Source organism: Tachyglossus aculeatus, unplaced genomic scaffold (genome assembly GCF_015852505.1).
Source record: "Tachyglossus aculeatus isolate mTacAcu1 unplaced genomic scaffold, mTacAcu1.pri scaffold_123_arrow_ctg1, whole genome shotgun sequence".
Taxonomy (NCBI): domain Eukaryota; kingdom Metazoa; phylum Chordata; class Mammalia; order Monotremata; family Tachyglossidae; genus Tachyglossus; species Tachyglossus aculeatus.
In genome coordinates this window covers 1,297,911-1,313,038 of record NW_024044852.1, presented here as the reverse complement: position 1 = coordinate 1,313,038, position 15,128 = coordinate 1,297,911, and the positions used below count along the sequence as shown (strand labels likewise).

General features: G+C 50.6%; 1 pseudogene; it reads right to left on the bottom strand.

Moving 5' to 3' along the window:
- The window catches only part of LOC119922768, a 37,884-nt pseudogene extending 23,673 nt beyond the window's left edge, over positions 1-14,211 (bottom strand).
- Between the last annotated feature and the right edge of the window lie 917 nt (positions 14,212-15,128).

Genomic DNA, 15,128 nt, shown 5'->3' with positions numbered 1-15,128 from the left:
TGTGTGCAGGGCACTGTACTAATCACTGGGGAAAGTACAATATAACAATAAACAGTGACATTCCCTGCCCACATATCTGTAACATATTTATTTGTAAAGCTCACTGGGGGCAAGGAATGTGTCTGCTATATTGTCATATTGTACTCTACAAAGTGCTTAGTCCATTGCCCTGCACACAGAAAGTGCTCAATGATTATGATTGACTGACTGACTTGTCCACGTTCACACTGCAGGGATTAGAATCCTGGTCCCCTAACTGCCAGGCACATGCCCTTTCCAAAGGCCACACTGCCTCTCAGTAAGAGATCTGGCCACTGTCATCAAGGAGCTTTACTCTCTGAGACATCCAGAAGGACAGAGAACCAGACTTTGGCTGGGTTCAGAAACAATGTGAGTAGCTTTGGATGGCCAAACCCTCAGAGTTCTCCCCCGGCTCCAACTCTGAAAAACCCATACTGCAGATGAAGTCGGGAAGAGGAACCACAGATCAATCAATCAATCAATCGTATTTATTGAGTGCTTACTGTGTGCAAAGCACAGTACTTAGCGCTTGTGAAGTACAAGTTGTCAACATATAGAGACGGTCCCTACCCAACAGTTGGCTCACAATCTAGAAGGGGGAGACAGAGAACAAAACAAAACATATTAACAAAATAAAATAAATAGAATAGATATGTACAAGCAAAATAAATAAATGGAGTAATAAATACGTACAAACATATATACATATATACAGGTGCTGTGGGGAAGGGAAGGAGGTAAGGTCGGGAGGTGGAGGGGGAGGACAGGGAGAGGAAGGAGGGGGCTCAGTCTGGGAAGGCCTCCTGGAGGAGGTGAGCTCTCAGTAGGGCCTTGTAGGGATGATAAAATCCATCTAGGTCTGCCTGTTTCCATCCAATTTGCCTATGGGTCTGTGGTCCATGACTCAGAGCTCATGTTTGCTCTGAGATCTTGTGCAGCCTCCCCCACGGCCCACAGTGAGAAAGTGACCTAAGCCTCCACCCGAGCCCCTCCCCTCAGCGACGCAGGAAGTTCTCCCTTCCTTGCGGAGGCAGGAAGAAGTTGTGGGTCATAGAGAGGTGGAGGCTTGGTAGACCTGATTGAGAGGGTGCTTGGCTGACCAGTATGAGGGACAAGCCTCGCTGAAAGATGAATCTGATCCTGCAGGCCACAGTTAGGCACCAGGAACGGGCTCTGAATGAGGACCACTCTGGCCTTGTACATGAGTGGTTTCTGAGCTGCACATCTGACCCAGGCCCCATCTTTTCTGACAGCGGTGCAGCCTCTCCTGTCCCCAACAGTCACCAAGAAACCCCTTGGTTCATGTTTGTATTTGGGGCAGCCTAGAGCTGAGGGGTGCAGTTTTGTTGCGGGGGGAGGGGAATAGTTTAGGGGAGGGAAGGTCAGGCTCCCTTTTTTTGATGGCATTTATTAAGCGCTTACTATGTGCAAAGCACTGTTCTAAGCGCTGGGGAGGTTACAAGGTGATCAGGTTGTCCCACGAGGGGCTCACAGTCTTCATCCCCATTTTACAGATGAGGGAACCGAGGCCCAGAGAAGTTAAGTGACTTGCCCAAAGTCACACAGCTGACAAAATGGTAGAGCCGGGATTTGAACCCATGATCTCTGACTCCAAAGCCCCCGCCCTTTCCACTGGGCCACGCTGTATTCTGGACTCTGGTGTTAGAGAAAATGCAAGAAAGATGGAGCCCCTTTCCCAGGCAGGGACTTTGGGGCAATGTCTGTGTTGGTACCAAGTACACTCAGTGCAGGAAGCAGGATGGCCTTAGAGCTTTGGTCAGTATGAGGGAAGTTACGTCCTCCCAGAGGGCTGTCAATCAATCAATTAATCGTATGTATTGAGTGCTTACTGTGTGCAGAGCACTGTACTAAGCGCTTGGAAAGTACAAGTTGGCAACATATAGAGACTGTCCCTACCCAACAGTGAGCTCACAGTCTAGAAGGGGGAGACAGAGAATGAAACAGAACATATTAACAAAATAAAATAAATAGAATAGAAATGTACAAGTAAAATAAATAAATAAAATTAGATAAAGAGAGTAATAAATATGTACAAACATATATACATATATACAGGTGCTGTGGGGAAGGGAAGTAGGTAAGGAGGTAAGATGGGGGGATGGAGAGGGAGGCGAGAGGGAGAGGAAGGAGGGGGCTCAGTCTGGGAAGGCCTCCTGGAGGAGGTGAGCTCTCAGTAGGGCCTTGAAAGGAGGAAGAGAGCTAGCTTGGCGGATGTTGGGAGGGAGGGCATTCCAGGCCAGCGGGATGACGTGGGCTGGGGGTCGATGGCGGGACAGGCAAGAACGAGGTACGATGAGGAGATTACCGGTGGAGGAGCGCAGGGTGCGGGCTGGGCTGTAGAAGGATAGAAAGGAGGTGAGGTAGGAGGGGGCGAGGTGATGAGGGGCCTTGAAGCTGAGGGGGAGGAGCGTCCTCTGGCTGACCAAGAGGGCAGCAGGCAGCACTAGAGGCGGGGCCTGTTGCTCCTCCCCTCAGTCCTCTGCCCTCGGCTGCTTCCCACCCTCCATAGCCTCCCAACACTCTCCCCTCGCCCCCTCCTTTCTGCCCCAGCCCCCCAACTCTCCCCTCTTCGCACTCCCCCCAGTATCTGCCCACACACCCTCTCTCTCTCATACCCTGCCAACCCCTCAGGTCCCAGAACCTGCCGGACACGGTCGCTCTCCGTCCTCTCCCCCTCTCCCTCTGCCGTTCCCCCGACCCTCCATCACTTGCCCATCCATGCCCGCCCCCTCTGCCACCCCTGATCACCCACACCCAGACCCTACCAACCCCCATCCTCTGCCTCTTCCCAAGATCCTTCCACCCACCTGGACCCCAGACCCTGCCGACACCTTTCCTCTGCTGCTCTGGATGTCTGCCCACCACCTAAAGCTCAACATGTCGAAGACTGAGCTCCTTGTCTTCCCTCCCAAACCTTGTCCTCTCCCTGACTTTCCCATCTCTGTTGACGGCACTACCATCCTTCCCGTCTCACAAGCCCGCAACCTTGGTGTCATCCTCGACTCCGCTCTCTCATTCACCCCTCACATCCAAGCCGTCACCAAAACCTGCCGGTCTCAGCTCCGCAACATTGCCAAGATCTGCCCTTTCCTCTCCATCCAAACCGCTACCCTGCTAATTCAAGCTCTCATCCTATCCCGTCTGGACTACTGCACTAGCCTTCTCTCTGATCTCCCATCCTCGTGTCTCTCTCCACTTCAATCCATACTTCATGCTGCTGCCCGGATTATCTTTGTCCAGAAACGCTCTGGACATATTACTCCCCTCCTCAAAAACCTCCAATGGCTACCGATCAATCTGCGCATCAGGCAGAAACTCCTCACCCTGGGCTTCAAGGCTGTCCATCACCTCGCCCCCTCCTACCTCACCTCCCTTCTCTCCTTCTACTGCCCAGCCCGCACCCTCCGCTCCTCCACCACTAATCTCCTCACTGTACCTCGCTCTCGCCTGTCCCGCCATCGACCCCCGGCCCATGTCATCCCCCGGGCCTGGAATGCCCTCCCTCTGCCCATCCGCCAAGCTAGCTCTCTTCCTCCCTTCAAGGCCCTGCTGAGAGCTCACCTCCTCCAGGAGGCCTTCCCAGACTGAGCCCCTTCTTTCCTCTCCCCCTCGTCCCCCTCTCCATCCCCCCATCTTACCTCCTTCCCTTCCCCACAGCACCTGTATATATGTATATCTGGTTGTACATATTTATTACTCTATTTATTTATTTATTTATTTTACTTGTACATTTCTATCCTACTTATTTTATTTTGTTGGTATGTTTGGTTCTGTTCTCTGTCTCCCCCTTTTAGACTGTGAGCCCACTGTTGTGTAGGGACTGTCTCTATGTGATGCCAATTTGTACTTCCCAAGCGCTTAGTACAGTGCTCTGCACATAGTAAGCGCTCAATAAATACGATTGATTGATTGATTGATTGATTGCTACCCCAGACTCTGCCGACTCCCGACCCCCGTCCTCTGCCACTACCACTCCACCAGTCCCCAGCCCCAGCCCACCCCTCTCCTCTGCTGCCCCCCCGGCCCCCAGCCCCAGCCGCTCCCCCGGCCATGCAGACCCTGTTCCATGCTGAATCCATGCTGCCTGGGACTCTTATTCTGTCTCCTAGAACTCCTGCTGGGGAAGGGCAGAGCCCCAGCCCGGCTCACCAGCCTTGAGCCAGAGGCAGGAAAGGAGATGGAGGCTCAACCCCTCCTCCTCCAGGGCCATGAGCCCAGAGGCTGAGCTGAGCTAGACGGGAACTCTCCTGGAGCCCACCTACATGGAGGAGGATGTGAGGAGCAGGTTTTGTCCCTTGTTTTTGTCCCACCTCCCCATTAGACGTCGAGCTAGGGAACCCCTCTCCCCCAGCTCTGTGCATCTGCTCAGCTCAGGAACTTTCCACTGTCCCCACTAGACCCTGCCCTTAATGAAAAATTGCCCAAGACCCTTGGTGTCATATGCCCAGAACAGCTGCTCCACTGAACTGGGGATCATCCCGTCTTAGCCTGGAATTTTCTGCATAGCAACCAGGGAGGTGACAGTAGAAATCTCTGTAGAAGTGCAGCTTGGAGGAGGCAAGAGCCCAGGAGGCCATGAGAAAAACACTTCAGTGATCCATGAGACCAGCCAGTCCTGACTCTGATTCAGGTTGGCCATTGAATCCCTGCTGGTTGTCCCTGACAGGATTTTTTTAATGACATTTATTAAGCGCTTACTACATGCAAAGCACTGTTCTAAGCTCTGGGGAGGTTACAAGGTGATCAGGTTGTCCCATGGGGGGCTCACAATCTTAATCCCCATTTTACAGACGAGGTAACTGAGGCACAGAGAAGTTAAGTGACTTGCCCAAAGTCACACAGCTGGCTGTGTGGAGTCAGCCGGTGGAGCCGGGATTTTAACGCATGACCTCTGACTCCAAATCCCATGCTCTTTCCACTGAGCCATGCCGCTTCTCTTTTCTGTTTTTTGTTTTCTTTTGCCCTGGTACTATAGTAATATTGGGGTTGAGAAAAAATGTTAGGCAGTACAAACAACAGCCTTGAACTAGTGTCCTGGGGATCATTTCCTCTTCAACTATTCCAGGGTGCTCCTGGTGGGCTGCGGCAGGATCACATAGCATCTGGGGATGGAGATGCAGCTGAGGAGCCCCGTCACAGTAGCTGGGATGGAGAAGATCTCTGTGGCCACCATTGCCTTCTGCTTGGTGCTCTGGTACAAGGCGAGGAAGGAGGCCCAGATGCTGCAGAATCAATCGTATTTATTGAGCGCTTACTGTGTGCAGAGCACTGTACTAAGCGCTAAGCTGTAGAACACCAGCAGGACAAACATGATTAAATTAGCCTTGTTGAAGCTCTCTGGGAGCCTCCTGCACAGGAAACCCAAGGTGAAACTCACCAAGGCCAGAATGCCCAGGCAGCCTAGGACCCAGTAGAAGGCAGTCACAGAGCCCTTGTTACACTCAACGATGATGAGTCCTAGCTCAGAGTGAATGTCCACATCCAGAAAGTGGGGAACAGTACCCACAAGGATTGAGTAAATTATCGCCTAGACCAGGGACCAGACCAGATCTTTAAATGGGGCTAAAAAATTCTTCCAGAATTGCATCTTTCTGGCTACCCCAGTTTCCCTAGTAGTAGTCCTCGCTGGGAACTCCAGCTTGAGAAAAGTGGTTTCAGGCCTGGAGGAGCCCTGGAGGACACTACAGCAAGAGAGACTTTCATCATCTTTGTCCCCAAAGCCAGGCCACCTCCCTGTCCCCTTGTCCCTCCAATCAATCAATATTATCTTCTGAATGCATCCTTTCTGCAGTACAGTGTTCTAGGCCCTTGGGAGTGAACAATACAGTTGGTAGACATCCTTCCCGCCCACAGGAAGCTCACAATCTAGCGGGGGAATCAGACAAGAAAATCAGTTACAGACAGGAGAGGCAACAGTGTACGAGGATATGTACATTAGGGCTCTGGTGTGGAGTGACTGTCAAAGTGCCGGAGAGAGTGCACGCTAGTGCATAAGAGATTCAGAAGGGAGAAATAGAGTGGGGAGGTGAGTGGATAGTCAATGAAGATTTCCTGGAGGTGATACGATTTTGGTAGAGCCTTGTAGATGGGTTGAGTTTTTGACTCTGAGATGAAGGGAGAGAGAATTTCCTTGCCAGAGGAAGGATGTGAGCAAAGGGTCAACCGCAAATAAGATGTTGTACAGTGAATAGGTTCCTGTGAGAGGAGCAAAGTTGTACGGACTGGGTTGCAGTGGGAGATGAAAAGGGATAAGTAGGATGAGCGAGGGAGATAGCTGATTAAATGCTTTGAAGCTGATGGCCAGGAGTTCCTGTTTGGTGTGGAGAAGAATGGGAGACGCCTGGAGTTGAGGGATCGGTGCAGAATGATTTTTCAGAAAAATGCTCTGGGCAGAAGAGTGGAACATGGACTGGAGTGGGGAAAGGCTGGAGCCAGGGATGTCAGCGATGAGGCTGATCCAGAGTCCAAGGCAGGATACGGTGTGCTCGGATCTGCATCGTGGCACTTTGGATGAAGACAAAAGGTCAGGCTCTAGAGATTTTGTAAATGTAGAGCCCACAGTAACTGGTGACTGGTTGGAGATCAGCATTGAAAGTCAAGGACGACTCTAAGGTTTGGGACCCCCTACATGCCCAGAGCTCCCTGAAGCAACAGACACTGCCCAGTGGTCATCACCTGAGAAAGCCGCCACCATGACAGGCTTCAGGATCTTCTGTGAACTGAGCAGGAGCTCATAATACATAGGAACCAGGCTCCCTTCCCTTTACCTGCTCCCGCAGAAAGATTTCCAGACCTGTGCCCTAGTGAAAATTGATCATTATGATATTTTTAAGTGCTCACTATATGCACAGCACCAGTGGGGGAGATGAAAGATAGTTACGCTGGGAACAGTCCATGACCCAGATAGGGCTCACAGTCTAGTGGGCGAGAGACAAAAGATATTTAATCGCCATTTTACAGATGAGCAAACAGGCACAGAGGGGACAAGTGATTTGTGCAGGGTCAATCGATTGATACACTAATTGCACAGGGTCACCTAGCAAACAGGTGGTGGAGTGAAGATTAGAACCCAGCTCCTTCTGACTCGAGACCGAATTTCTATCCCCTAAGTCTCATTGCTTCTTTGATCCTAGCACCAGAAATATTTATTGAGCATTTGCATTACCAGCCCTGAAAGACGAGTTAAGGAACCAGAGTAATCCATGCCTCCCCGCCCACAGGAGGCCCACACTGAAAGGGGGTTGGAGGGTCGACTGGAAAGATCCAATTCAAAACTTAAATCTTGGTCCCATGCTCATTTCCATGGAGGAGAGTCTAATGCTGTAGAAGCCCTAGTCTCAATTTCCCAATGTTCTCCTGAGCTCAATTTGGGATCCAAGGTCTCCAAACCTTCTTCCTTCAAACTCAAACAAACAGTTGCATTTATTGAGCAGCTACTGTGTGCAAGGCACTATACTAAGCAATTGGGAAAGTACAACACAACAGACATTTTCCCTGACCACAGTGAGAACTCATCTCCTGAAGTCAAGTCGGAGGCAGATGGGAGTAACATCATCAAGGAAGACCTGGGCACTGTGCTGTGTGTCCAAGCGCCTATCTTCCCACCCATCAGAATCCTCCCTTCAAGTCTGAGAGCTTCACATCCTGCCCATCACTGTGAGTCCAACCACGGTTCTGGGGCCCATCTCTATAGCAGCCAAATGATTACTTTTAATGTTGCATTGGACTTTCCCTAGCTCTTTGTACAGTGCTCTGCACACAATAAGTATTCAATAAATACAATTGAATAAATGAAGTGGCTCAGCCTGAAGAATTCTGGGTGAAGTGGCAGGGGTTAGGGGTGAAGGTGCACCTCCATAAGAGGGATAAGGGGCAGTGTCCCCAGAATCTGGTAGTAGTTCTAAATATTTTTAAGGTTTACTTTCCTATAAAGTAAAAGTTCCTTGTGGGCCAGAAACATGCCATTTCATTATTATGTACTTCCCAAGAGCCTTGTGTAGTGTACTTTTCAATCACTTACAAGTAATAATAATTATGGTATTCATTCATCATTTACTATAGACTAAGAACTGTAGCAGGCCCTGGGGTAGATACAAGATAATCAGTTCCGATCCCACAAGGGGGCTCACTGTCTAAGTGGGAGGGAGAATAGGTAATTAATATTCGATCTATCAGCACTAAGTATTGAGCACTTAATTTTGGCAAAGCATTGTCCTAAGCATTTGGGAATGTACAGTCAAAATGATGGGCATGGTGCATAGTTCACAATGCTGCTTTATAGCTGAGGAACCTGAAGAATAGAGAAGTTAAGTGATTTGTCCAAGGTCACGCCACACCAAGGGACAGAGCCAGGATTAGAATCCAGGTCTCCTGACTGCCAGGCCTGTGTTCTTTCCAAAGGCCATATTGCTTCTCGATGAGAGATCTGGCACCTGTTAACAAGGAATTTTACTGTCTGAGAAATCAGGAGGGATGTGGAAGCAGATCTTGGATAGGCTCAGAAAGAATGCCAGCAGCTCTGTATAGTCACATCCACAGAGGCTCTCCTTAACATCAACTCTGGAAAGATCCAAACCCCAAGTGGAATCGGGAAAAGAAACCACAGATGATACACTCCATACTGTCCTGCCTGTTTCCATTCAATTTAATCATGGGTCTATGGTCAGGGACTCGTGGCTCAGAGCTCAAGTTCAGCCCACTTTGGCTCACAGTGGGACTGTGCTCTGAGTCTCTATTCAGGCCCCTTCTCTCTTCGTGGCAGGAAGGTTCTACCTGCCTGGGGATGCAGGACAAAACTGTGGGTCAGAGAGAGGTGGGAGCCTAGTTGGTCAGGGGGGAGAGGGGACTTGGCTGACCAGGATGAGGGGCAGGCCTGCCTCAGGGATGAATCTGGTCCTGCAGGCCACAGACGGGCACCAGGAAGGAACCAGGTCTGCTTGAAAACTATTATGGCCTTGAACTTGGGTTGTGTATGAGCAGCAAATCTGTTCCAGGCCACAGCTTTTTGGACACTGGTCCAACCTTGCCTGTTCCCAGCAATCATCAAGTAATTGTTAGGTTCATGGTTGCAGCCGGGGCAGCCCAGAGATGACTGATGCTGTTTTGGAGGTCGGTTTAAGGGAGAAAAGGTCAGGCCCCCTCTCCCGCTGGACTCTGGGCCCTGTTGTTAGAGAAAATGCAAGAAAGCCTGAGCCCCTTTCCCAGGCATTGACACTGGGGTAATGTCTGTACAGGTAATGGGTACACTTAGTGTGGGAAGCAGAGTGGCCACACAGTTTAGGTCAGGATGTGGGGAGTGACTTTTCAGATGGCTATCCAGGCTAGTTACAGTGGCCCTTGCTGTGGGAACCAGAGAAATGGAGTATGCAATGCTCAGGTTTACTCCCTGACACTTTATGACCTTACCTTATGACCTTCCAGCCTCCTGCCTGATGTCACCCTGTTGACCTTGTCGTGACAACCGAGATAGACACTGGTGACAAGGGAAACACTTCTGAGGAGTTCCTCCCCGACCTCTGACTGGTCCCTTAAGCTTCCAGCAGAACTAAATAACGCTTTGTTGCTAGCTGAGGAATGATTCAGTCCCTCCCTCCCCTTCCTGTCTCTCTGGGCCCAAGCCTGAGCCACGTGGCCTCAGCCCAGACTGGGGAGCTCTGGAAATCGCTCCTGCCTGGGAGCGCCAACCTGCATCCCTATATCTTCAACCAAAACAAAGGCTGGAAATAACTTGACAGCTTCCCCTCAGTCTTCTTCGGTAACCCTCGATCCCAAGGAGGGGCAGGACAGGGAGGTAGTTGTTTTCCCCGTCAACGGTGTCGGTCCCAAATGTGGCAATGGGGTTGGCAGGAGGCCAGGAGGGGTGACAAGGTCAGAAAGTCTCATTGAGAAATGCTGTGCTGAGAAGTTCTCGACTCCTATCCCCTGTCGCCTTATCAGGGGTCTCTGTCGCCAGTCCTGGCAACCCCCTAACTCACAGGGGAGACGTGGGCGGGGGGATTCCTCACCTGGCCTGAGCTATGGTGTCACCCTGATTCCCTCACCCCCCACAGCCCCATCAACAACCAGATATAGCACTGTGGTTCTTACAGTCTAGACTTCTAGGCCATATGCGCCTTGTGGACAGGGAACATAACAATAATAATAATAATAATAATGGCATTTATTAAGCGCTTACTATGTGCAAAGCACTGTTCTAAGCGCTGGGGAGGTTACAAGGTGATCAGGTTGTCCCACGGGGGGGCTCACAGTCTTAATCCCCATTTTACAGATGAGGTAACTGAGGCCCAGAGAAGTTAAGTGACTTGCCCAAAGTCACACAGCTGACAATTGGCAGAGCCGGGATTTGAACCCCTGACCTCTGACTCCAAAGCCCGTGCTCTTTCCACTGAGCCACGCTGCTTCAACATGTAAACATGTAAACCAACACTGTGCATTGTACTGATTGCTTATTACAGTGTAATAATAATAATTATAATGGCATTTATTAAGTGCTTACTTTGTGCAAAGCACTGTTCTAAGTACTTGGGAGGTTACAAGGTGATTGGGGGCTCACAGTCTTAATCCACATTTTACAGTTGAGGCAACTGAGGCACAGAAAAGTTAAGTGATTTGACCAGTCACACAGCTGACAAATGGAAGAGCCGGGATTTGACCCCATGACCTCTGACTCCACAGCCCGTGCCCTTTCCAATGAGCCACGCTTATTCTCTACTGTCCACCTTAAGCATTTAATAAATATGATTGATTGATTCATTGATCGACTGATTCCTTTAAACCCGCTCATGTCTTCCCTATGCTAAACACACTCTCCCTTGACCCCATGATTCTCTCCAGTTGCCACCCTTTCTTCCTCTTACCAGTCCTCTCCGAATTGTTTGAGCAAGTTGTCTGCACCGGCTGTCTCCACTTCCTGTCCTCCAATTCTCTTCTTGACCCCTCCAATCTGGCTTCTGCCCCATGTGCTCCATGGAAACTGCCCTCTTATGATCTCCTCTGATCTCCTTTTGCCATATCAAAAGACTTCTACTCCGTGCTGATCCTCCTTGAACTTTAAGCTGCCTTCAACACTGTCAACCACCTCCTTCGCTTGAAAACATTATCCAACCTCAGTTTCACTGACACTGTCCTCTCCTGGTTCTCCTCCTATCTCCTTGGTCGTTTCTTCTCAATCTCTTTCATGGGCTCCTCCTCTGCCTCCCAACTAACTGTGGGGGTTCCTCAAAGTTCAGTTCTGGGTCCCCTTCTATTCTCCATCTACACCCACTCTCTTGCAGAACTCATTCAATCCTCTCACTTCAACTGCCATCACTATGCAAATGATTCCTTTTTCTGCATCCTCAGCCCTGATCTCTGTCCTCCTCTGCAATCTCGCATTTCCTTCTGCCTTCAGGACAGCTCTACTTGGATGTCTAGCCAGCATCTGAAATTAACATGTCCAAAGCATAAGTCCTCATCTTCCTACCAAAACACTGTCCTCCCTATGACTTTCCCATCACTGTAGACAACACCACCATTCCTCTCTCACAAGCCCATAACCTTGGCATTATTCTCAACACATCACCTTCATTCAATTCACATATAAAATCTGTCCACAAATCTTTTATGTTTGTTTAATCTTCATTACATCGCTAAAATCCTACCTTTCCTTTTCTCCCAAAGTGCTACCATGTTAATCCAAAAACTCTTCCTGTCCCACCTTGACTACTGCAATGGGCACTTTACTGACCTCCCTGCCTTCTGTCTCTTCCAATTCCAGCACATACTTCGCTCTGCTGCCCAGGTCTTTTTTTAAAAGATATTTGTTAAGTGCTTAATATGTGCCAGGCACTGTACTACACACCAGGGTAGGTACTACTTAATCAGGTTGGACACAGTACTCATTCATCCATTCATTCAATCAATCGTATTTATTGAGCACTTACTGTGTGCAGAGCACTGTACTAAGCGCTTGGGAAGTAAAAGTCGGCAACATATAGAGATGGTCCCTACCCAACAGCAGTCTCACAGTCTAGAAGGGGGAGACAGACAACAAAACAAAACATGTGGACAGGTTTCAAGTCGTCAGAACAAAAAGAATTAAAGCTAGATGCACATCATTAACAAAATAAATAGAATAGTAAATATGTACAAGTGAAATAAATAGAGTAATAGAGCTGTACAAACATATATTAAGGTGCTGTGGGGAGGGGAAGGAGGGAGGGTGGGGGGATCGGGAGGAGGAGAGGAAAAAGGGGGCTCAATCTGGGAAGGCCTCTTGGAGGAGGTGAGCTCTCAGCAGGGATTTGAAGGAGGAAGAGAGCTAGCTTGGCAGATGTGTGGAGGGAGGGCATTCTGGGCCAGGGGGAGGACGTGAGCCGGGGGTCGATGGAGAGACAGGCAAGAACGAGGTCACTCATATTTGAGTGCATACGTGTGCAGAACACTGTACTAAGCGCTTGAGAGAGGACAACATTACAGTAAACAGACACATTCCCTGCCCAAGGTGAGCCCAATTGGACGTTTTTATAATTTATTCCAATTGCTCACGAACATTTTTCATTCCTTCTGCCCCAGCAGACTGTCCGCACCTTTGGAAAAAGATCTGTCAAGTTTTCTGCTAAGTGCAGGGGTAGATACAAGTTTCTTGGGTCAGACTCAGTACCTGCCCCACATGGGGCTCACAGGCTAAATAAGCAGGAGAACAGGTATTTAATCCCATTTTACATTTGAAAAAGCTGAGACACAGAGCAGTTAAGTAATTTGCCCAAGGTTACAGAGGAAAACAATTAGCAGAGCAGGGATTAGAACCCGGGTCCTCTGACTCCCAGGCCCGGGCTCTTTCCACTAGGGCCAGACTTCTTCTCACGTGGGCAGGTAATATATTGCTTATAGCAATATAGGACCTTGGTTCTAATCCTGGCTCCACCATTTGTCTGCTGTATGACCTTGGGCAAGTCATTTCACTTCTCTTTGCCTCAGTTACCTCATCTGTACAATGGGGTTAAGACTGTGCGCCCGACATGGGACATGGACTGTGTCCTATTTGATGGAGAGGGGGCATGGCCTAGTGGATAGAGCACAGGCCTTGGAGTCAGAAGGACCCACATTCTAATCTCGGCTCCACCACTTGTCTGCTATGTGACCTTGGACAAGTCACTTAACTCCTCTGTGCCTCAGTTACCTCATCAGTAAAACACGGATTAAGATTGTGAGCCCCAACTTGATTTGCTTGTATCTATCCCAGCATATAATATATTGCTTTAGCCTGCTTTGTTTTTTCTTAATGGCATTTAAGTGCTTACTATGTGCTAGGCACTATACTAAGTGCTGGGGTAGATGCACGCTAATCAAATTGGACTCAGTCCCTGTCCCACTTAGGGCTCACAATCTTACGCCCCGTTTTTCAGCTGAGGTAACTGAGGCCCAGACAAGTAAAGTGACTGCACAAGGTCACCCAGCAGATAAGTGGTAGAGCCTACATTAGAACCCAGGTCTTTCTGACTCCCAGGCCTGGGCTCTCCCCACTAGGCCACGCTGCTTCCACTTGTATGTTGTACTTCTCAAGCATCTAGTTCAGTGCACAGCACCCAGAGAGCGCTCAATAAATGCCACAACTGCCGCTGATACTACTACTGCCCCTTGGGATGTCCAAGAGGGTTCCGGGACCCTGCCGTGTCAGGGTCCTTGGGGACCTGTGGGGAGCCCCAAACCTGAAATCACCCACAAGTCTTCTCTTGGAGGGTAACCGTTTCCCCAGATCTAGGCCCTCCACTCTGGCCACTTCCCACGTCTTAAGGGCCTTGAGAGTCTCTGAGCTTCCAGGGGTTGGAAATCCTAGAAAATCCTTAAAACGAAAGAATGGGGGTGAGGAGGAGAGTCAGGGGGAAATTAGATAAGACTCGTGAAAGGGTCGGCAGAATACAGAGATGGACAGAGGTTGGAATTGGAGAGGAGATTTGGGGGTCACCTGAATAACTGAAGCTTTACCTTAAAGACTCTGTGCCTCAGTTCCCTCAGCTGCAAAATGGGGGATTCAATACCCAATCGATCAGTGAACCAGAGATATTTACTGAACGCTTACTATATACAGGGGTCTGTATTAAATCCTGAAGAGAGTACAATGTAACAGCATTGGCATACGAGTACCATGCCCATAATGAGCTTCCAGTCTACTTTGATGATCTTGGACATACTCCAGCGCTTTGCACAGTGCTTGACAAGACCTCTCAGAGGTTTCGGCTGCTGCAGGCAGAGAGCTCTCCGGCTCCCGGAGCTGCTGCGTTTGCAGCTGCTGCATGATGAGAGCTTTCCGGCCCCTCGAGCTGCTGTGTTTGCAGCTGCTGCATGGACAAAGCTCTCTGGCTTCAGGAGCCGCTGAGGCTGCAGCTGCTGCCTGTACAGAGCTTTCGGGCCCCCGGACCTACTGCTGTATGCATAAAACTCTCCGGCCCCTGGACCTGCTGTAGGCAGACAGCTCTACGTCCCCTGGAGCTGCTGTGCTTGCAGCTGCTGCATGTTGAGAGCTCTCCGGCTCCTTGAGCCGCTGCATGCAGACAGCTCTTCGGCCCCCTGCGGCTGCTGCGTTTGCAGCTGGTGCCTACAGAGAGCTCCGCGGCTCCTGGAGCTGCAGTGCTTGCAGCTGGTGCCTGCAGCACGGCGGTCCCGTACTTCGGAAGCCTTGCCCTGTCGTCAGGCGGTCGCGGGGCCTGTCCTGTATAGGACACAGCGGGGCCGAGCCCCTTCCCCCGCCGTCCGCACTCACCTCCGCCGTAGCCACCTCGGACATGGCGCTTTGTTCCCTCGGACGGACTGACAGGCGGGCAGAGGGTCTGCAGAGGTCCCGAGCTCGGCCTTCAGCTCCCCGCGGACTGGGACGCCGTGGGGGCTCCGTTCGTCCCCCGGCCCAGGGCTGTGGGACTGCTAGCAAGGCCCGTCCCTCACTCCCCGCCTCGGCCCTGCGGTGTACCCGGGGTCCCGGACCTCGCTGCAGCCCCACGCCCCGGGACGGACCCACCTCCTGCCCCTCTCCGCCCCGCCCGCAGACCCCCCGCAGACCCGGCCTAGGCAACCCGCTACCTAGCGGCCCCCGCGCGCAGGGCCCGCATGCT